This window comes from Cetorhinus maximus, chromosome 14 (assembly GCF_964194155.1).
Source record: "Cetorhinus maximus chromosome 14, sCetMax3.hap1.1, whole genome shotgun sequence".
Classification (NCBI taxonomy): Eukaryota; Metazoa; Chordata; class Chondrichthyes; order Lamniformes; family Cetorhinidae; genus Cetorhinus; species Cetorhinus maximus.
In genome coordinates this window covers 3,843,420-3,865,153 of record NC_135892.1, presented here as the reverse complement: position 1 = coordinate 3,865,153, position 21,734 = coordinate 3,843,420, and the positions used below count along the sequence as shown (strand labels likewise).

At 43.6% G+C, this 21,734-nt stretch overlaps 1 long non-coding RNA gene across 1 annotated transcript in view; it reads right to left on the bottom strand.

Moving 5' to 3' along the window:
* Nucleotides 1-4,638: 4,638 nt before the first annotated feature.
* LOC144690068 (uncharacterized) overlaps nucleotides 4,639-21,734 on the bottom strand; it is a 101,534-nt gene continuing 84,438 nt past the window's right edge. The window contains exon 3 of the long non-coding RNA XR_013578745.1: nucleotides 4,639-4,734. This is a non-coding gene — a long non-coding RNA (uncharacterized LOC144690068). The remainder of the gene's footprint in view (nucleotides 4,735-21,734) is intronic.

The following is a 21,734-nucleotide window of genomic DNA, read 5'->3' as shown; positions in this document are numbered from 1 at the left end:
ACAACCTTGGGTAGAATGGTCCGTGCCCACTGGTGTCGGGTGTGTTCAGTGGCGTGAGCAGGCATAATGACGAGAAGGCCAAAAATCGGTTTCACCACGTCGTGAAACCAGTTTTTGATCGTCCGCTCAGCCCGTCGATGGCAGGCTGCTTTTCCCGACATCAGACGACGGGAGCCTCGTTGTAAAACACTTGCATGTCATTAAAAGGCCAGCCTGTAGGAATTAAACCCCACCCCCGCCCGGCTGGATCGACCCCCCACATGCTGACGTGTTTCACTACAGCATATCTGTGGCGTGCACTTGGCGGGCCACCCTTTGAGGGGAAATTGGAGGTGAGTGCACAGTAACGTTGCACAGCGTTTGCAAGGGTCGCTTGTTGGGCTTCAAGGTTGAGGTGCATTGATGGGGGGTGTGGAACAAGGGCTGCCCTGCAGTTGAGGTACGTTGGGTAGTGGGGGGGGCAAGGGCTGCCCTCTGGTTGAAGATAGAGTACAAACATGTGCAGGGTTTCAGGGAGGGAAGCAGCCACACTTTAGGGAAACCTTGTATAAAGTAACCATTCCTCCGCAGCTGAGACAGTTGAGATGCAGCCACATACTGACGTGTGTGGAGTCGGGCCTTTAGCTTCTCTGCCCATTCAAGCAACACTGAGGCACGAAAGTGCCACCAAGTTCTCCAGAGTTTTTCACCCCTTGGGCATGGACTGCAATCTAATATGATTTTTAGTGGATTGCAGAACAACTGAATGACTGGGAACGTTGTACAATTTCCTTGCGAAAGCTGGTCATGGAGCCGTCACTGGTGGAGATGCTCACAGCCCCTTGCAATGTCAGCATCCCGGTTTGGTCCAGTCTCCCCCATGATTCAAGCTAACAGCGCAGCCTTGCAGTATGGTTTAGGAGAATGCCTGCACCTGAGCTGAGAGCACAGCCTGCAGTCCAATGGGCAAAGCTACTGCCAATTGGTCAGGCGGAGTGGGGCAGTAGTGGTTGGGGTTTCGGGCAGCCATGCAGCGCACTAAATTCTGCCCATCCAATCGATGGTCAGGACTCTCTGGGATATGTAAAGGGGCCTTCAGACTTAACCAAGAGAAGTTCTGAGAACACTCAAGCTAACACATGCATTTCTCTCTTTCATCCTGCAGGAGGAGTACATCAGGATCATGGAGCCTGGTGAACTATCTGTATGCCTCCTGGCATACAGAGAATGAACACGACGGGGGGAGAGCAGCTGAGGTACCTGGCTGTGCAGAGGGAGGAGCAGCACCTTCTGGAAGAAGGGGTGGCTGGGGCTCCCGCACACGCCACCCAAGGGCCACAGTGAGCCGGTGCTGGTTGGCGCCTAGCTAGGCCCAGGGTCTATAGACGCTGCCTTTCATTCCTGCAGATGACTGAGAACCAGTGTCACCGAAGATTGCGCTTATGTAGGAAACAGGTCGGTCACATCTGCCACCTGCTGCAGGATTTAGCGCCAAGGGGACATGGAGGGCATCCACTGCCAGTGGCCGTGGACGTGACCGTGGCAGTCAATTTCTACGCCAGTGGCTCCTTTCATGACTCCACAGGTGACCTCTGTGAGATATCACAAGCCTCCACCCACACATGCATCTATGAGGTCACGGATGCCATCTTCGTGAGGGCACACAACTTTGTGTATTTCACCCGGGACCAGGAGAGCCAGGATGCAAGAGTGATTGGATTTGCCCAGATTTTGGGTTTCCCACAGGTGCACTCATGTGGCACTCAGATCTCCGTCACAACAAGCAGTCAACTATGTCAGCCGCAAGGGCTCCCATTCCCTGCATGTGCAGCTGGTGTGCGGTCACCACAAACGCATCCTGTAGGCCTGCGCATGCTTTCCAGCAAGTGTCCATGGCTCCTACATTCTCAGTCGGTCACAGATACCAGACATCTTCCAGGTCCCACAGAAGCTGCAGGGTTGGCTCCTCAGGGACAAGGGCTACCCACAGAGGATGTGGCTGATGACACCCGTGTGGTGGCCTCAGACTGCAGCAGAGCGACGCTATAACGAGGCTCACGCTCAAACTCGCATCTTGGTGGAGCAAACCATCAGTGTGGCCCTGAGGGACTTTAAAAGTTGATTTGCTGACTCTTCCTGTCTCCAACTCATCTGTGGTGCATTTGGAGTTCTTCAACTGTGTTTTTGAGAGTTCTGCAGTCTTGACGCCACTTTTACAGGTCTGACTTCACCTTTTTAAAGGTTGAATTTTCAGTGTTTTGGCTTCCATCACTGCTGCCACCATGTTGTATGTTGGTTGGTCTAGCTTCGGAATGATCACTGAGACATTGATATGTCCAAACAATAACTGGTTTACTACGTGCAACTAATCTATGTACAGCTATCCATGACTAGGCGTTACCCTGCTGAATCCATGAACATTCTCCCCCCTCTCCTAGTCATGTGTTCTCTTTCATCATCATTTTGGGAGGTCCTATTTACACAGATTGACCCTCACAAACCCTAATACTACACATACCCCACCCAATTTTACTCACCATTGAAGTCAATGTTGAACAATATAAGCCAGTTGTAAAACCCAACGTTACACTTGGTCCTGTGGGTTACCCAGCGGCCGTGAGGTTAAAATCACCCACTGAATGTCAGCAGACCATCTGACTGTAGGGTTCCATCAAACCCAATATCCACTCGCGCCCATAGCTAGCATGCCAGGGGTGGGAGTAGGAACCCTCAACTGATTTTCGCAGCCCTTAAACCAGAGGTGGCATGCGCTGGGACCTTATACCAGCACTTTAGATGGGATCCACTTACTCAGCACCAATGGGATTAAGCCTGAAATCTTCCTGATGTGCACCACTTGTTGATCTAGCGAAGGAGCCTTTGAAACAGCTTTAACCGAGGATGGAATAATTCAAGCTGTGATCATGAATGGATTTGCATTTTGATAACCTTTCCTGTTGGATTAGTAGAGCAATAATACATAATTTATTGCCATCATTTACTCCTGAGACTGTGCTCCCTGGTTGCCGTAATTAGTTTTCCTGGATCGTTAGAATAAAAATGTGAAAGTAATTAACTTTAGCAGGAAAAGTCATAATCATGTGATAGCCTCTTCAACACAGTCAGAGTGAAATAAATATTTTATGACATAATTACAATTTTTGGGAAGTAGCCGTGATTATTGTTATTCAAAAACTACACACTGTGCTAGAAGCAGGTGGTATAGGGGAACTAAATTTATGTTTGATTAAACAGCTTATCAATTAAGGTGGAAATAGTTATAAATATTTGACAATGTTACATGGGAGGTACAACACAAAGGGGTGATTTGGGATTGGTTGAGGTGTGAATCTTTTTTTTACCCACTGCCAAAGCCTGCTCGGGAAGGTTCCCATCCTGCCAATCAGGCTGACCTCTGAGCGGGCACCCTGTCAAAAATATAAATACGCACAACGTGGAGAGCTGCCCCCTGCTCAGAACACCCGCGCCCGTCAACAGGGGACACAATGATTCTGTTGAGGGGGACCGATGATTTGTAAGCCGCCGGATAAAGGTTGAGTATTCTGAGGAAGTCAGTGCTGCGCTTGGCAATGCGCTTTGTGGGCACAGCTTTACATGTTCCAGTGCCAACAACAGATGGTACACTGTAGAGCTTGCATGTGTATGCGTGAAGAAGAAGAAAGGCCCCTGTTTTAGTGAAAATTATACCAAGTTGCAAATAAATGTGGCGTGGCGGACATCTTGCTATGTTTACTTGCAACCAGTACCAAGTACTGGTATATTAATTAGTAACAAACACCTACTATCCATCTAGGACTGAGAAGGTCTCTCCTGATATGTACCTTGCTTTAGTTATATCCTCCTCCTTCAGGCACCATGCACAAAGAGGGCATTAGCAACCATGGACTTTCATTGGACTGGTCCATGATTATGCTTGGCAAAGTACTGCAGTGGTTTGCCATTGCCTTCTGAAGTCTGGCTGACTAGAGAACTCTTCCACTCTTACCACCTGCCATCAGGCCATATTGGAAGGGTTTACAGGCTGATAAGTTTATGAATGTATCTTCTATGGCCATCAAGTCCAGAAGTTCTAGTCCTGAGCTTCTAGTTCAGAGTTAGGGACATTACCACTGTGCCACTAGGCCTCCCTCTCATTTGTATGTCATTTTTGTTTTCTTCAATGATCTTAAATATAACAAACAGATTTTAAAAAAATAATCTAGTTCTGTTCAGATTACGGTTCGATAAAAAAAACCCAATGAAATTGGAAGAAAAACTTAGAAAAACTGTTCTAGCAGTCAGTGCAGGTCAATTAGTTTTCTTGCCCCATGAATGTGTACTGCCAGGACCTTTCCAAAATTGCACTACTCCTTCTGCTCTGTTTGTTTAAAACATGTCATTGTGAAAACTTAACCTCAGCTTTCTTGACATTCTTTTTTTGAAAAACTTGTTAAGAGTTTGGAGATGATTATAGTGGAACTGTATTTTTGTTTAATGTAGAAATATTACTTCCAGCTTTTGCTGTCACATGATAGTTTAATGAGTTTTAATAAATTATATCAAATTGCCATGAACAAAACACAAGTAACATAACAAAACAACAACCAACACACAAGAAAAAAACGTTATTTATTTAACATACTAAAACTTCCCAAGGCACCTCACAAGACGGCAACGGTTCAAGAAGGTGGCTCCCCATCACTTCCTCAAGGGTGTTGGACATTAAATGCTGGCCAAGCCAGCGACACCCGCATCCTGTGAAAAAGAATAAACAAAAAGAAAACAGGAACATTATCAAACAAAATTTGACATTGAGCCACATAAGCCGATATTAAGTTGGATGCCCAGAAGCCTGGGCAAAGATGTAAGTGAAAAGCAAAGAGTGACATCACAGGAAAACCGTAAGTCCATTGGTTGGTAAGTAACTGCTAGTTTGAACTACCTATCCTAAATTGATTTCGGATTAAAGGTGTTGACTGGGGCCCAGGATCGGAGGCCGAACACTTCAGCTTAAACTCAGCAGAGAGACCGAGTTCCAATTGATTTTAAAAAGTGTATTTTGAATCTCTATTCTAACTTGCTTTCAGATTAAAGGTAAATAGGAGAAATATTTTACAGATTGATCAACTAAAGACCAGTGGGAAATTTAAAAACAAATTGAAAAGCTAATTAAATAAAATAGAGATGCAGGGCCAGGCGATGTGTTGTAGCTGCATGATGTGGGAGCTGGTGGACTCCATTGTGGTCCTTAGTGACCACATCTCTAGCAAATGTTGGTTGCTCGAGGAACTCTGGCTCAGAGTTGATGAGCTGGAGTCTGAGCTTTGGACACTGCGACACATCAGGGAGGGGGAGAGTTACCTGGACGCAGAGTAACCTTTAGATTAACTACCTTAAATTCAGCCAGTGGTCAGGGGCAGGAGGCCGTGACTATGAGTGAGGCAGGTAGAGGGATCCAGGAAGTAGCACTGCAGGAGCCTCAGCCCTTGCCCTTATCCAACAGGTTCGAGATTCTTGCTCCCTGTGTGGATGAGTGCGGGGACTTTAGGGAGGATGAGCAAACTGACCATAGCACCGCGGTACAGGGAGCCAATCAAGTTGGGGGAGAAAAGAGAAATGTAGTTGTAATCGGGGATAATATAGTTAGGGGAATAGATACTGTTCTCTGTAGCCTGGATCGAGAGTTCCGAAGGCTGTGTTGCCTGCCTGGTGCCAGGGCTAAGGATATCTCATCTCGGCTGCAGAGGAACTTGGAGTGGGAGGGGAAAGATCCAGTTGTCATGGTCCATGTAGGTACCAATGATATAGGTAGAACAAGGAAAGAGGTTCTGCTGAGGGAATACGAGCAGCTAGGGGCTAAATTAAAAAGCAGAACCAAAAAGGGTATAATCTCCAGATTACTATCTGAGCCACGAGATAATTGGCACAGGGTCAATAAGATTAAAGAGGTAAATGCGTGGCTCAAAGGTTGGTGTGGGAGAAATGAGTTTGAATTCATGGGACATTGACACCAGTACTGGGGATAGAGGGAGCTATTCCCTTCGGACGGGCTCCACTTGAATCAGGCTGGGACCAGTGTCCTGGGGAATCGCATAACTAGGGGTGTAGATAGGGCTTTAAACTAAATAGTGGGGAGGGCGGAGGTTCAGTTGCACGGAAATATTAAAAATCAAAGTTTAAGGAGAGGGTAAGAGTGCAGGTTAGTGATGAGGCTGATTGTTACCAAAATGTGAAAGGAAGGGACAGAGTGTATGAACACCATATTGCACCAAAGAATTATATAAGAGTAGGGAAAATTGACAATAGGGCAAACTTAAAGGCTTTGTATCTGAATGCGCGTAGCATTCGGAATAAAACTAATGAGTTAACAGTGCATATGGAGATAAATAGGTATGATTTGGTGGCGATTACTTGGACGTGGTTACAGGGAGAACAGGTTTGGGAGTTGAATATCCAAGCGTACTCAGTGTTTCAGAAGGATAGGCAGGAAGGAAAAGGAGGTGGTGAAGCTTTGTTAGTAAAGGAAGAGATCAGTGCTATAGCGAGGAATGATATAGGCACTGGAGATCAAGACGTAGAGTCAGTCTGGGTAGAAATAAGAAATAGCAAGGGAAAGAAGTACCTGGTGGGTGTAATCTATAGGTCCCCGAACATTAGTTCAGCACTAGGGCACAGAATAAACCAGAAAATACTGGGAGCATGTAAGAAAGGCACGGCAATAATCATGGGTGATTTTAATATGCATATAGACTAGACTAATCAAATTGGCAAGGGTAGCCTCGAGGGAGAGTTCATAGAGTGTATTAGAGATTGTTTATTGGAGCAATACGTTGTGGAACCAACCAGGGAGCAGGCTATTCTGGATTTGGTTTTGTGTAATGAGATGCGATTAATTAGTGATCTCATAGTAAAGGATCCTCTAGGGAAGAGTGATCATAGCATGCTAGAATTTCAAGTTCATTTTGAGAGCGAGAAACTTGAGTCCCACACTGGTGTTCTGGAGTTAAACAAAGTTAACTACATAAGTATGAGGGCAGATTTGGCCCTAGTGGACTGGGCAGGAAGACTTCAAGGTATGGCAGTTGATGAACAGTGGCAGATATTTAAGGAGATATTCAATTCCTCCCAAGTAAAATATATTCCAAAGAGGAAGAAAGGTGGTAAGAGGGGTGAAAAGCATCCATGGCTAAGCAAGGAAGTTAAAGATAACATAAAGGCAAAAACTAAGGCATAACAAATTGCAAAGGTCAGTGGCAGGCTGGAAGATTAGGAAACTTTTAAAGATCAACAAAGGGTTACTAAAAAAAAATAAAAAGAGCAAAGGTAAATTATCAAAGAAAACTCGTGCAAAATGCAAAAACTGATAGCAAAAGCTTCTACAAGTATATACAAGGAAAGAGAGTAGCTAAAGTAAATGTTGGTCCCTTGGAGGATGAGACTGGGGAGTTAATAACAGGGAATGCAGAAATGGCAGAGACGCTTAATCAATATTTTGCCTCAGTTTTCACAGTGGAGGACACTAGTACCACCCCAATAGTAACAGGTAGTGCAGAGGGTATAGAGAAGGAGGAACTTAGAAAAATCACCATCACTAGAGAAGAAGTACTGAGCAAACTATTGGGATTAAAGGGTGACAAGTCCCCAGGACCTGATGGCCTACATCCCAGGGTCTTAAAGGAAGTAGCAGTGGACATATTGGATGCATTGGCTATAATATTCCAAAATTCCCTTGATTCTGGAAAGGTTCCAGTGGATTGGAAAAATGCTAATATGATGTCCTTATTCAAAAAGGGAGGAGGCAGAAAGTAGGAAACTATAGGACAGTTAGTTTAATGTCTGGCATTGGGAAATTGTTGGAATCCATTATTAAGGAAGTAGTAATGGGGCATTTGGAAAGTCAAAATGCAATCCATCAGAGTCAACATGATTTTATGAAGAGTAAATCGTGTTTGACTAATTTGCTAGAATTCTTTGAAGATGTGACAAGCAAAGTGGATAATAGAGATCCTGTAGGTGTAGTATATCTGGACTTCCAGAAGGCCTTTGATAAGGTGCCGCACAAAAGATTAATAGACAAGATACGATCACACGGAGTTAAGGGTAATATATTAGTTTGGATAGAGGATTGGCTAACCAACAGAAAGCAGAGAGCTGGGATAAATGGGCCTTTTTCTAGATGGCAAGCTGTAACTAGTGGGGTGCCACAGGGTTCGGTCCTTGGGCCACAACTATTTACAATCTATATTAATGACTTGGATTCAGGGATAGAAGGTACTATAGCTAAATTTGCAGATGACACCAAAATAGGTGGGGAAGTAAGTTGCAATGAAGAAATAAGAAATTTACAAATGGATATGGACAGGTTAGGTGAATGGGCCAAAATTTGGCAGATGGAGTTTAACGTGGATAAGTATGAGGTTATCCATTTTGGTCAGAAGAATAAAAAGGTGACTATTTAAATGGAGAGAAACTTCAGAATGCTTCAGTGCAGAGGGATCTGGGTGTCCTCGTACATGAAGCGTTGAAAGCTAGTATGCAGGTACAGCAGGTAATAAGGAAAGCAAATGGAATTTTGGCATTTATTGCTAAAGGAATAGAGTATAAAAATAGGGAAGTATTGTTGCAACTGTACAAGGCATTGGTGAGACCGCACCTGGAGTACTGTGCACAGTTTTGGTCCCCTTACTTGAGAAAGGATGTAGTTACATTGGAGGCGGTTCAGAGGACGTTCACTAGATTGATTCCAGAGATGCGGGGCTTGTCTTATGAGGAGAGATTGAGCAGTTTAGCCCTATACTCGCTAGAGTTTGAAAGGATGAGAGGAGATTTAATTGAGGTATATAAGATGCCAAAGGGGATAGACAAAGTAGACGTGGAGCAGATATTTCCCCTTGTGGGGCATTCTAGAATGAGAGGCCATAGTTTTAAGGCTAAGGGGTGGTAGATTTAAATCAGAGATCAGAGATCAAAGGGTCGTGAATCTGTGGAATTCACTACCTCAGAGTGCAGTGGATGCCGGGACGCTGAATAAATTTAAGGAGGAGATAGACAGATTTTTAATTAGAAATGGGTTGAAAGGTTATGGGTAGAGGGCAGGAAATTGGAGTTGAGGCCGAAATGAGATCAGCCATGATCGTAATGAATGGCGGGGCAGGCTCGAGGGGCTGAATTGCCTACTCCTGCTCCTAGTTCTTATGTTCTTATGTTTTGAGGAGTGTTTCAAAAGAGGAAAGAGAGGTGGAGAAGCTTAGGGAGAAAATTCAAGAACTTAGGGCCCTGGAAGTTGATGGTATTATTAAAATAAGGGATGCGCAAGAGGCCACAATTAGAAGGACATGGAGATCTTGGAAGATTGTAGCGCTGGAGGAGATTGCAGAGATAGGGAGGGGTGAGGCCATCGAAGGATTTGAAAACAAAGATGAGAATTTTCAAATCGAAGCCATTCTTACCTGTAATGCTCAATTATCGAAAGGAAACAATTATGTTACATAAGTAAAGTACCATAGTAAATACAATAAACAAATCCCTATACCAGACTGTTGCATAATAATAAGCAGACACTATCCATAAAGAAAAAGAGAAGGTAAGGCTGAATAATAGTAACGTTATGTGCTGATAATTAGGAGCACTGAAAAATACTCAGATAGCTGACCTTTCACCTTGGTGTAACATTAACCTTTGGCCCCCCATTGTGTGCCTTGCAGTTCTCTGTAGCCAAGCGCAGGAGTCCATATGGCTGTGGTGCCTGCTGATTGCCAGGGTTTGGGAAATCTGCTCTGGGATGGAGAGGAATTTGCAGTCAGAGGGGGAGGTTCCAGTGGTCATGGTCCATGCAGGTACCAACAACATAGGTAGAACTAGGAAAGAGGTTCAGTTGAGCGAATATGAGCAGCTAGGGTCTAAGTAAAAAGCAGAACTTCAAAAGTAACAATCTTTGGATTACTACCTGAACCACAAGCAAATTGATGTAGGGTAAATCGGATTAGAGGGTTTAATGCATGGATCAAAGTTTGGTGTGGGAGGAATTGCTTTTGATTCATGAGGCACTGGCACCAGTACAAGGGAAAGTGAGATCTGGACTGTTTTGAAGGTCTTCACTTGAGCTGTGCTGGGCCGAGTGTTCTGGTGAATAGTATAATTAGAATGGTAGAGAGGGCTTTAAACCAAATAATGGGGAAAAGGGATCAAGTTTTGGAAAATGTGAGAAATTAAATAGAGAAGACAAGGCAAGAGAGCAAGGTAGGAATAAGGGGCATGATGATCAGAGTGTGGCAGGGAGGGACAAATCATACAAACATAAGAGCACACCAACAGATAAGGCTAGAGGTTACAAAAATAGTAAAAAGACAGAACTAAAGGCTTTGTATCTGAATGCATGCAGCATTCGTAACAAAGCAGATGAATTGACAGCATAAATAGCAATAAATCTACATGATCTGATAGCCATTACAGAGACATGGTTACAGGGTGACAAAGACTGGGACCTGAATATGAAAGGGTATATGACATTTCGGAAGGACAGGAAGCTAGGAAAAGGTGGAGGGGTAGCTCTGTTAATTAAGGATGACATTGGTACAATAAAGAGAGATGACCTTAGTTCTGGAGATCAAGTTGAAGAATCAGTTTGGGTACAGATGAGCAACAGTAAAGGTAAGAAGTCACTTGTGGGGGTTGTTTATAGCCTCCCCAACAGTAACCACACTATAGGAGGGGTTATACAGGAAGAAATAATGTGGGCTCGTGAGAAAGGTACAATGATGATCATGGGTGATTTTAATCTACAATAAGATTGGACAAATCAGATTGACAAAGGTAGCCTGGATTTTGAGTTCATACAATGTTTTCAGGAAAGTTCCGAAGGGCAGCATGTTCTAGCACCAACCAGAGAGCAGGCTATACTGGTCTTGTAATGTGTAATGTGACAGGGTTAAATAATGGCCTCATAGTGTAGGCACCCCTAGGTAACAGTGATTATAATATGTTTTATATAATAAAATAATTTAATTTAATTTATTTAATTTAATTTATTATTTAATAATATAATTTATTATAATATAATTTTGCCATTTTAACACTCCACCCTGCTCTCTTGCCCACATGTCTGTCCTTGGCTTGCTGCATTGTTCCAGTGAAGCCCAACGCAAACTGGAGGAACAGCACCTCATCTTCCGACTAGGCACTTTACAGCCTTCCGGGCTGAATATTGAATTCAACAACTTTAGATCTTAAACTCCCTCCCCCCATCCCCACCCCGTTTCTTCCCCCTCCCTTTTGTTTTTTTCAATAATTTATATAGATTTTTCTTTTCCCACCTATTTCCATTATTTTTAAATCTACAACTAATACCTTGTCAGTCTTTCCACCCCACCCTCACTAGAGCTGTGCCTTGAGTGTCCTGCCATCCATTCTTAATTAGCACATTTTCTTAAATAATATCACCACCTTCAACACCTCTTTGATCCTTTTGTCTGTGACATCTTTTGATTATCTGCTCCTATCACTGCTTGCTTGTCCCTACAACCATCTCCCCCCCCTCAATCTCTCTCTCTCTCTCTCCCCCCCCCCCCCCCCACCCCCACCTTAAACCAGCTTATATTTCACCCCTCTCCTAACTATACTCAGTTCTGTTGAAGGGTCGTGAGGATTCGAAACGTCGACTCTTTTCTTCTCCGCCGATGCTGCCAGACCTGCTGAGTTTTTCCAGGTAATTCTGTTTTTGTTTTGGATTTCCAGCATCTGCAGCAGTTTTTTGTTTTTATCTCTGTGATTATAATATGTTTGAATTTCACATTCAGTTTGGGGGAGAGAAGCGTGGATCTAAGACTAGTGTTTTAAACTTAAATAAGGGCAATTATGAGGGCATGAAGACAGAGCTGGCTAAGGAAAACAGGGAAATTAGGTTAAGGCATAGGTCAGTAGAGATGCAGTGGTAGACATTTAAGGAAATATTTCAGAATACTCAGAAAAGATGCATTCCACTGAGAAAGAAAAACTTTAAGAGAAGAACACACTAAGAACATGGCTAACTGAAGAAGTTAAAGATAGGATCAAATTGAAAAAAAAAGCATATAGTTCCACAAAGATGAGTGGCAGGTCAGAAGATTGGACAGAATATAAAAAGCAGCAAAGAATGACTAAAAGATTAATAAGGAGGGAGAAATTAGAGTACGAAAGAAAGTTAGCTAGAAAGATAAAAACAGATAGTAAGAGTTTCTGCCGGTATTTAAAAAAGGAAAAGAGTCAGTAAAGAAAGCGTTAGTCTTCTAGATAGTGAGAATTGGGAATTAATAATGGAAAATAAGGAAATGGCAAATGAATTGAGCAGATGTATTGCATCTGTCTTCACTGTAGATGATACATATAACATCCCAGAAATAATTGTGAATCAGGAGATGAAAGGGAGGGAGGAACTTAAAACAATTACAATCACCAGGGAAAGGGTACTGAGAAAATTATTAGAACTAAAAGCTGACAAGTCAGCAGTTCCCTATGGTCTTCATCCTAGTGTCTTAAAATAAGTGCTGAGATAGTAGATGCATTGGTTTTAATTTTCCAAAATTTCCTAGATTCTGGAAGGGTCCCATCACATTGGAAAATAGCAAATGTGACTACTCTATTCAAGAAATGAAAGAGACTGAAAGCAGGAAACTACATGCCATGTAGCTTAGTATCTGTTATATGGAATCTATTATTAAGGAAGTTATAGCGGGGCACTTAGAAAATCTCAATGCAATCAAACAGAGTCAGTATGGTTTTGTGAAAGGGAGATCATGTTTGACTATTTTATTGGAGCTCTTTGAGGAAGTAATAATTAATGTAGATAACGGGGAACCTGTGGATGTGCCATACTTAGATTTCCAGAAGGCATTTGACAAGATGCCGCATCAAAGGTTACCAGGCAAAATAAAAGCTCATGTTGTAGGGGGTAACATATTAACAAGGATAGAGGATTGGTTAGCTAACAGGTAGCAGACAGTAGGGGTAAATGGGTCTTTATCAGGTTGGCAAGATATGACGAGTGGAGTGCCACAGGGATCAGTGCTGGGGCCCCAACTATTTACAATTTCTATCAATGGTTTGGACGAAGTGACTGAATGTATGGTTGCTAAATTTGCTGATGACACAAAGATAGGTGGGAAAGTAAGTTGTGAAGAGGACTTAAGGAGTCTGCAAAGGAACACAGGGAGGCTAAGTGAGTGGGCAAAACATAGGCAGATGGAGTATAATGTGGGAAAATGTGAACTTGTTCACTTTGGCAGGAAGAATTGAAAAGTAGTGTATTATTTAAATAGAGCAAGATTGCACAACTCTTGAGGTACTGAGGGATCTGGATGTCCTGGTACATGAATCAGGAAAAGGGAGTATGTAAGCCATTATGATCCTTCACCCGACCCCTAAATTTTTGGTAAGATTTGGCTAGAGACCAATAATGTCTTATTTAAAGTAGACAAAGTTTGAGATTCAAGACACTTGCTAATAGAATAAAGCCACAAGATTCCACAGGTTTTTTGAACAAACAAAAATAAACTTCACTATACAAGGTCAGAAAGATAAAACAATTTACAATATCTATCCTATACTTTAACATTCAGGGTAAATATGAGGTACATGTGAATTAAAAGGCAAACTGTGGTCGAACACACCACACTATTCAATAAACGACAGATGTGACAAAGACAGAGCCCATGGACTTTTCAGCAGCCCACCCAGATGTCAGTAAACACTGTCGCTTGCTCACGAGGGATTCCGATCTTCACCTTCAAAGATCTTGCCTTGGAATTCTCTCTAGAAGTTGCTCCAAATCAGATGGCCTCAACAATAGCCCACCTCGTAGTGTTTCTGCCTCGTCTCCTGAAATTCTGTTCCCCTGGATTCCCAAGTATACACTCTAGTACCAACTCACAAGCACAGCTGCAGATCTTTAGCCACGCCAAGCAGAACACTACTGCTGCAAAGTGGTATCTTCACCCAATGACTCGTAGCACCAAGTCACCAACCTTTGGTTGCCTTCTTCACTTAAAGTCTGCTCCCTGCGGTCCTTTTCCTGTTTGGAGCATGTTTCTCTGCTCCTTTTTTTTTTAAACTGAACTGAGACCTCTTCTTGTCCCTGTCCCCTGTCTAAGGCTCTTCTTTTGGGACCTCTCCCTGTATCCTGTGAAGATGCATAAAATTTGGATTTATTTTAAAGTGCTAGCCAGGACCAGCAGCTAGGGCACCAAAGCACACACAGACAATCACAGCCTTACATGAAAGCTATAAACTTGGACAAAGGGCTCAGATGTAAATTTGCAATTAGGAAATGGGAGACACACGGGCGGGGACACGGGATAACTCAATCAAGAAATGGGGAAGGCCATTTCGCACCGTCTGATAGCCATCTTCAAAAGGACAATGCTTAGTCTCTGGACTGCAATTACTAAACATGAACACAAATATCAGCCCTCCGGGGGTTATTGTGCTGTGGCCTTTGTCTAACTAATACCATTAAGTTGTTATTGATAATAAAAGATATATAAACTGTGCTCATTTGAACCACGGTGGAGAAGTGCCTGGAGTGCCCAGTGTTTGCTCCCCACATGCGTAATAAAGGAACCACTTGAATATTGCATCTGGACTCCGAGTGTTAAAATTTTGTACCAGAGTATTTCTCGGACCTTTCACCTGCCTGGGACACGCCTTCCATGGCGCTCTGCTCCCGGTCAGCTGACCCGGGTTTTCACAGCGTTTTTCTTCTTGCACAGGTGCACTGAGTCCGAAGAATGTAAAAATGCTGATCTGTGCATGTTCAGCCCGCTCCTGGTTTGCGAATGCGCAAAAGCTTCACAGCCCATTGAGGGTTGAAGTTCCTGAACTCCGCTCTCAATGTTAAGGTAAGTTTAGTTGAAGGCAAATGATTAGGAAGGCAAATGGAATGTTGTCTGTTGCAAGGGAAATGGATTGTAAAAGTAGGGATGTTTTGCTGCAATTGTACAGGGCATTGGTGAGACCACGTCTACGATGTACAGTTTTGGTCTCCTTATTTAAGAAAGGAAGCAGTTTAGAGAAGGATTATCTGACTAATACCTGGGATGGGGGCTTATCTTATGAGGAAAGGTTGGACAGGGTGGGCCTGTATACATTGGAGTTTAGAAGAATGAGAGTTGATCTTATGGAAACGTATAAGATCCTGAGGGTGGCTGCTGAAAGGATGTTTCCCTTTGAGGAGAGACTAGAACTAGGGGACACGTTTAAAAATAAGGGATCTCCCATTTAAGACGAAGATGAGAAGAATTTTTTTCACTCAGAGGGTCGTGAATCTTTGAAACTCTTCCTCAGAGAGCAGTGAAGGCAGGGTCATTGAGTATTTTTAAGGCTGAGGTAGATAGAGACTAACAAGGGAGTCAAAGATTATCAAGGGTAGGCGGAACGTGGAATTGAGTCCACAATCAGACCAGCCATGATCTTATTGAATGGCAGAGTAGGCTTGACGGGCTGAATGGCCTACTCCTGATTTGTATGTTCGTATACGCTTGTCTTTACCAGTTTAGTCAACCAATTTTAATAATTGCTTATGGAGGCTTTGAACTGTCATACTGCTGCAAGAGCTGTTTAAATACAAATATAATAGACTCCTATTCAATGAATTGAAAAAATGGAAACTTCTAATGCTGTGCATTGAGTTTGGCAGTTGTCTCAAGGGTATTGACCCCAGAAAGCCTCCCAAGTACCTCATTCCCCTGGATGTAAAGCACAGTTCCACTTGTCCAAAATACTCTCGTGTTCCGGCAAATTCTAAGCCTACAGTTTGACTGCTATCATTTCATACAACCATAGGGGCAATCATATGGGGCAATTTTAATCAAACTCATCGGGTGGAAAACCCATGGGACCGGGTGGAATGATGGATTTGCACCTCGGCCATTGTTACTCTACATTTATTTCAATGGAGACTAAAATCTGTTGGCATGTATAAACAGTGCTGAACCCTATCTCATCAGTTTTCTAATAGGCAGGTTCAGTTAGACATACCCATAAAATATTACAGCACAAAAGGAAGCCATTGTGCCTGTGTTGGATTTTTTAAAGTCCCACTTCCCTTCTCTTTGGCCATAGCCCTGAAATTTTTCCTCATATCCACTTACTGCTAAATAGCCCTTGGGAGTTGCTTTAAAGTATAATACTAGCAGAAGGTCATATATGAATTTATTTCAAAGGGCAACCATTTTTAAAACAACTTTTATAAATTGTGAAGGGACAATTTGCAAACTCTGTATTTAACCCATACCTTGCTGTTTCCTGGAAAATCAGAAATTGCTAATCTCACTGCAGGAACAGAGTGAAGTTTTAATCCAAGGAGATTTACCTGGTGAATTTTGCCCTGAAGTTCACTTTACAAGGAAACAGGCCAGATGCACAAATTAAATATTGTCATTTCCACATCAGGGGACCTTACTGAATGGAATGTGGGGAACATTACACTGTTAGCAAGAAGAAGACATAAAGAATACAAAAACATCCATCACAACTCATCAATGAGACTCTCCTAATGTAAAACCAATGGACACTACCCTCTGCACAGTGCATAACTTCAAGGTGCTAACGGAAAGATTTAGGGAATGAATCATTGAGTGTTCTTGCAGCTCAGTGCACTCTGCCTTTCCTGCCTAATGAGGGCAGTTTTACCATTAAGGAGGAGAGAAATTGCCACCAGTGAAAAAACTGGCCCACCAATATTTACAGTCACAGGAACTCCAAGGGAAAACGTGACTTGCACGAGAGCATCACTGAAGCCTTACAACAGACATATCTTGACTTTTCTAAATTAACCTCACTTATTATGGGAAAACGTGAGCTGAATTGTGACGGCTCAGATCCCTGTTAGTAAGCTAAATGAGATTTTCCTTGCTGGCTAAGACCACAGCTTATTCATCTGTGACCCTGCATCAATCATGCACCATTGAATCCAGAAGTGCATCATTATCCATTCAGGTGAACCATTTGAAAGGGCAAGTGAGTGCACAGAATTCAGGAACTGACTTATGAACCAATTTGCTTTTGACCTTTGATTTTACATTCATTTTCACCAAAATGTGAGAGTGTAAGTGGTTTGTAATAACATGTTATGAATGCATTCTGTATTCTGAAGGAGGGAGCTTTATTGGAGTTAAACATTCTGCATACCCATTTGTTTAAATGTGAGCAACCCTCTGAATGGGTAATCACATGCAAGAATTTAGATTGTGCTGGGTGCCAACAAACATTTCATACACCGATGAATTAGGATTGGGGAAGCCATTTGCTCTGTGATTTCAGTGCTGACTGGATACATTATTTCAGATAAATTACTGCATGTGATCTCTCAGTCACAAAGTGTAAGAATATTACAGAAAAACCAAATACAGTTGTACTGCCCTACCGTTGTAGGTAAGAGTTTTACATATGGCTCTGTATTGTTACTTTTAATGGAAGTTAAGGATAATAACACCATAATAACCATAACACTATCTAGGCCATTTGTTCTTATTCAAAACAGTGTGAAAAATTAATCTTTCGTTGTAACTTATGACTTTTAGTGAATTGGACTATTTCTGGCAATGCGATTTTGATAGTGGTGATAATGGACCAGTAGATCTGTAATAAAGATCCTTTAATGCTTCTCAACCATTTGGTCATCTTAACTGGTATAAAAGTGCCAAAGCTGGCTCACTCAGCTGTGAGATACAAAACATTTGTTGAATGTGTCTCAATGGATACTGAGGAAAATGCAACTTAACAACATAGAGCCTGCACAGTATAGTAACTGCTGTGATGAAGCAATAGGCAGGTAATTTTGGTGGGGGACAGTAGCTCTTATAAAAGATAAGTGGATATATTTTCTCCTACTCGGGTGATGGGGATTAAAAGGATTTTAAAAAGTTCTCTTCGTCTTGCCTCTCATTCTTTTGCCAATTACCTTAAATCTATGTGCTCCGGTCATGGACACAGTCTCTCTTTATTTATCTATCCAAACCTTCATGATTTTGAATAGATCTATTAAATCTCTCCCTCTCTAATTAAAACGCATGTTCTGTTGTAATTTAAAAAGACCAGCAAGAGCTTGTTACTGGGGAGAAAAGTGCTCCCAGCATCACTGACTGGGCCAGAGCTGCAGGATAAAGGGCTAACAGAATGGATATGCTAATATGGGGCACATGATGATGTGGCACTGATGTCAGGCGGCCATGTGTGAGGTACTGTAGAGAGCAGGCAGGCGGCCCTGAGGAGCGATGTGTCTTCCTGATTACTCACTATGTACATACTGTAAACAAACTGGTTTTTAAGTAGATACCCTGATGCGCCTGCTACAATCCTGGCCTTCTGCAACATGGTAGCAGCGGTGATAGCAACAATTTATTCTATTGTTGGTGCCACATGACGAACACCCACATCCATGATGACTATGGTCCTGCTTTGCCACGATGCCTCATTGAGCACCCTGGCAACACACTCACTGCAGACGGGTAGTGATGGCGGCACTACAAGAACAGTTACTGCCACTACCCCGCTCGTTTTCAAGCCTTGAGCACCTACACGGAGATTACTGCTGAATGACATGCCGGGAGGAGGTGGGGGGGGAGGTTCATATACACAACCAATCCAGGTCAGTTCTTTCCCTTCTTTTGCGGGGCCACACTCAGTAATTCCACCTGGCCCGAAGCTCGTCAAAACAGTGCAAAAGGCTGAAAACTGCTCCGCCGCCATTTTGGAATGTCTGTATCGCGGTGTAAAACGACAGCAAAAAAGGCAGCAGGGGGCACTCAGTATTTCAGATGCGGCAGGCCGGGACATTTCCAGCACTTCTGCTTGGTTAGAGCCTCTAACAAACAGGAAAAATGACAATACCACCAGAAATTAGCTCACACTTCCTGGTGAAGTTTGCCAGCATTCCCAGGACTTGTGGTCCATCAATTTAGAGGTCAGAGGGTTCCCAACATGCTTCAAACTTGACACAGGCGCAGGGGTATCTGTACTGACTGATCACCTTGCATGGGTCTGCAAAATTCCTCTTCAGCCTTCCAATTTGAAACTCCAAGGGCTGGGTTGAACAAACCTACATGTTAAGGGCTAGGTTACTACCACACTTTGCCACACAAGGGCTGACAGATCACGAAAACCCTTTATGTCACCTGCAACCAAGCCATTTCCTTACTCAGCAGGAATGTGTGTGTACAGTTAGGCGTCATACAGAAAGTCAATGAGATTCCTCCAGCCAACACCAGGGTCATATCCTGCCAGGAGTTTCCACAATTTTTTCACAGGCTGGGGAAGCTGAAAACTGATCATATTTCTCTGCTCCTAGACGCCATGCCAGTCTGTCTGTTCACCCCTAGGAGGGTGTCACACCCCCTATCGCTGAAGGTTAAGGAGGAGCTTAACCGTCTGTTTCACAGGGGCATTATTTCCCCGGTCACACAACCAATCCATTGGTGTTCCAGTCTGGTTACCGTACCCAAGCCTAATGGCCACCTCTGGCTTTGTGTGGATCTTATGCAGCTTAATAAAGCTGTACAGCAGGAGGTCTGCCCGATGACATCGGTAGATGACAGTTTGGCTAAGTTCACCAATTGCGTCCTTTTTAACTAAGATCGATGTGAACAGCAGGTTTTGGTAAATACCCCTCAACAAGGAATCTAGGCTGCTAACGACCTTCACCACACCCTTTGGTCGATTTTGCTTTACCTGCCTCCCTTTTGGCATTTTGTCTGCCCCTGAGATATTCCAATGTAAAATGTTAACAATTCTTGAGGGCAAACAAGGTGTTATCTGTCATGTGAACGACATCCTCATACATGGTCCTATAAGAGCCGAACATGACCATGGTAAAGAGAGATCCTCAAGGTGCTCCAGGAAGCAGGTCTCACTCTGAACGACAAATATGAGATCGCCAGACCCAACATAAAATTCCTAGGACACATCATCCAACAGCATGGTATCACAGTCGATTCTCAGAAAACAACGACCATTACTCAGTTCCCTAACCAGCATGCACCACTGATATTCAGCGTTTCCTGAGGATGGTAAATGGGGTGGGAACATTTATCCCTAATTTGGCCGCAGAACCCTTGAGGGATCTCCTGTGGAAGGTCCAACAATTGTTCTGAGTGTGGAGCAAAACAAGGCCTTTCAATCCATTAAAGATCGCCTAGTCTCCTTGGGTGCCCTGGCAAACCGTGACCCCATGTTGTCTACACTTGCCACTGCTGATGCTTCCTCCATAGGCCTCAGCAGTGTCCTAATCCAGCTGCAAAAGAACGGTGATTGAAAACCTGTCTATTTTGCTCTGAGAGCCCTCATGGAAACTGAACGAAGTATGTCATTATTGAGAAAGGTGGTTTGGGCTGTCGACTGTTTTTTCTGATTACCTGACAGGGCGGCCCTTTCAGCTGTAAACAGGCCACAAGCCCCTCATACCACTCCTCAATTCTACGGAGATTATTAAGATGCCCATCCATATTCAATGATATCGCCTCCGGTTGATGCGGTACCAACATGCAGCCATCTGTCACCCAGGCAAGTCACAAACCACGGCTGATGCTCTCCCCAGAGCCACAGTCGGACCACGCAGTTGCCCTCGAGTCTACACTGGACTCAGGAGCAGAAGCATTTTCCTCACCATCATGAGCCACCTGCCCATATCTGCCACAAAGCACCAGGATGTTCGACATGCCATAAAAGAGCATGCCGAATGCGTTCAAGTGAGGGAATTCTGTCTCCGAGGGTGGTCCAAATGCAACCCTACTGACCGTCTTACCCACAAACTCTATGAGCAACAAGCCCATGTGACCGTTGTGGCTGACCTAGTTTATGACCATTGTTTTGTCATTCCACACACCATGCAACAAGGTTTCTTCACAGTCTCCACAAAGGTCACCATCACTAAATGCAGAGCGAGAGCCCTACAATCAGTGTGGTGCCCGGGCATCACACAAGTAGTCCAGGATTTTGTCTGATCCTGCCACACTTGCCGCATTCACACTCCGACACCAGTGGAACCCCTGACACTATTGGTCTTTCCTCACCGCCCATGGCAGAAGTTAGGGCTCAACCTCTTTGACTTCCATGGTAAGGCATACCTTGTGGTTATTGATTATTATTCTCGATGGTTAGAGATAATCAGGCTTCTTATAACCACAGCGGAGTTTGTCATCGAAGCGCTGCAGACCACCTTTTACATCCACGGGATGAAATTCATTCAGATGATGGGCTCCGATTCGCCAATGACCATTTTCTGCAGTTCACCGTTGATGACGGGATCTCTCAAATAAAAGGCTCTTCACCCACCAGCCAACAGGGAAGCTGAAAGCGAGCAGCTCGCACTACTAAGTACCTAATATCCAAGAATTCAGATTCAGCTATCATCCAGTATTGTGCTACATCCCTGGCCAATGGATTCTCTCTGGCTGCACTCTTTATGGGCCGCAGTTTGAAAATGCAGGTTCCCCTGTTGCCCCATAGATTAGTATATCCATTCAGTTAACCCTTTATGCTACACCTCCTGCCAAAATCCATTATTTCCCTGCAGACGTGGGTACTAGACCTCTCCAGTTGTGTCACCACCTGCTTTTCGCTCCCCAGCCTTCTTTTAAAGCAACACCTCTTGAGTTCCATCAATGACGGGCCGCGTTTCCTGCTGCTGCCCGCCAGGAACCCTAATTTCAGTACTTCAGCAACTCATTATAAGCCCTGCTCGCCGGAATCATTCCCCATGCTGCATCATCTGGGCACAATCACGCTGA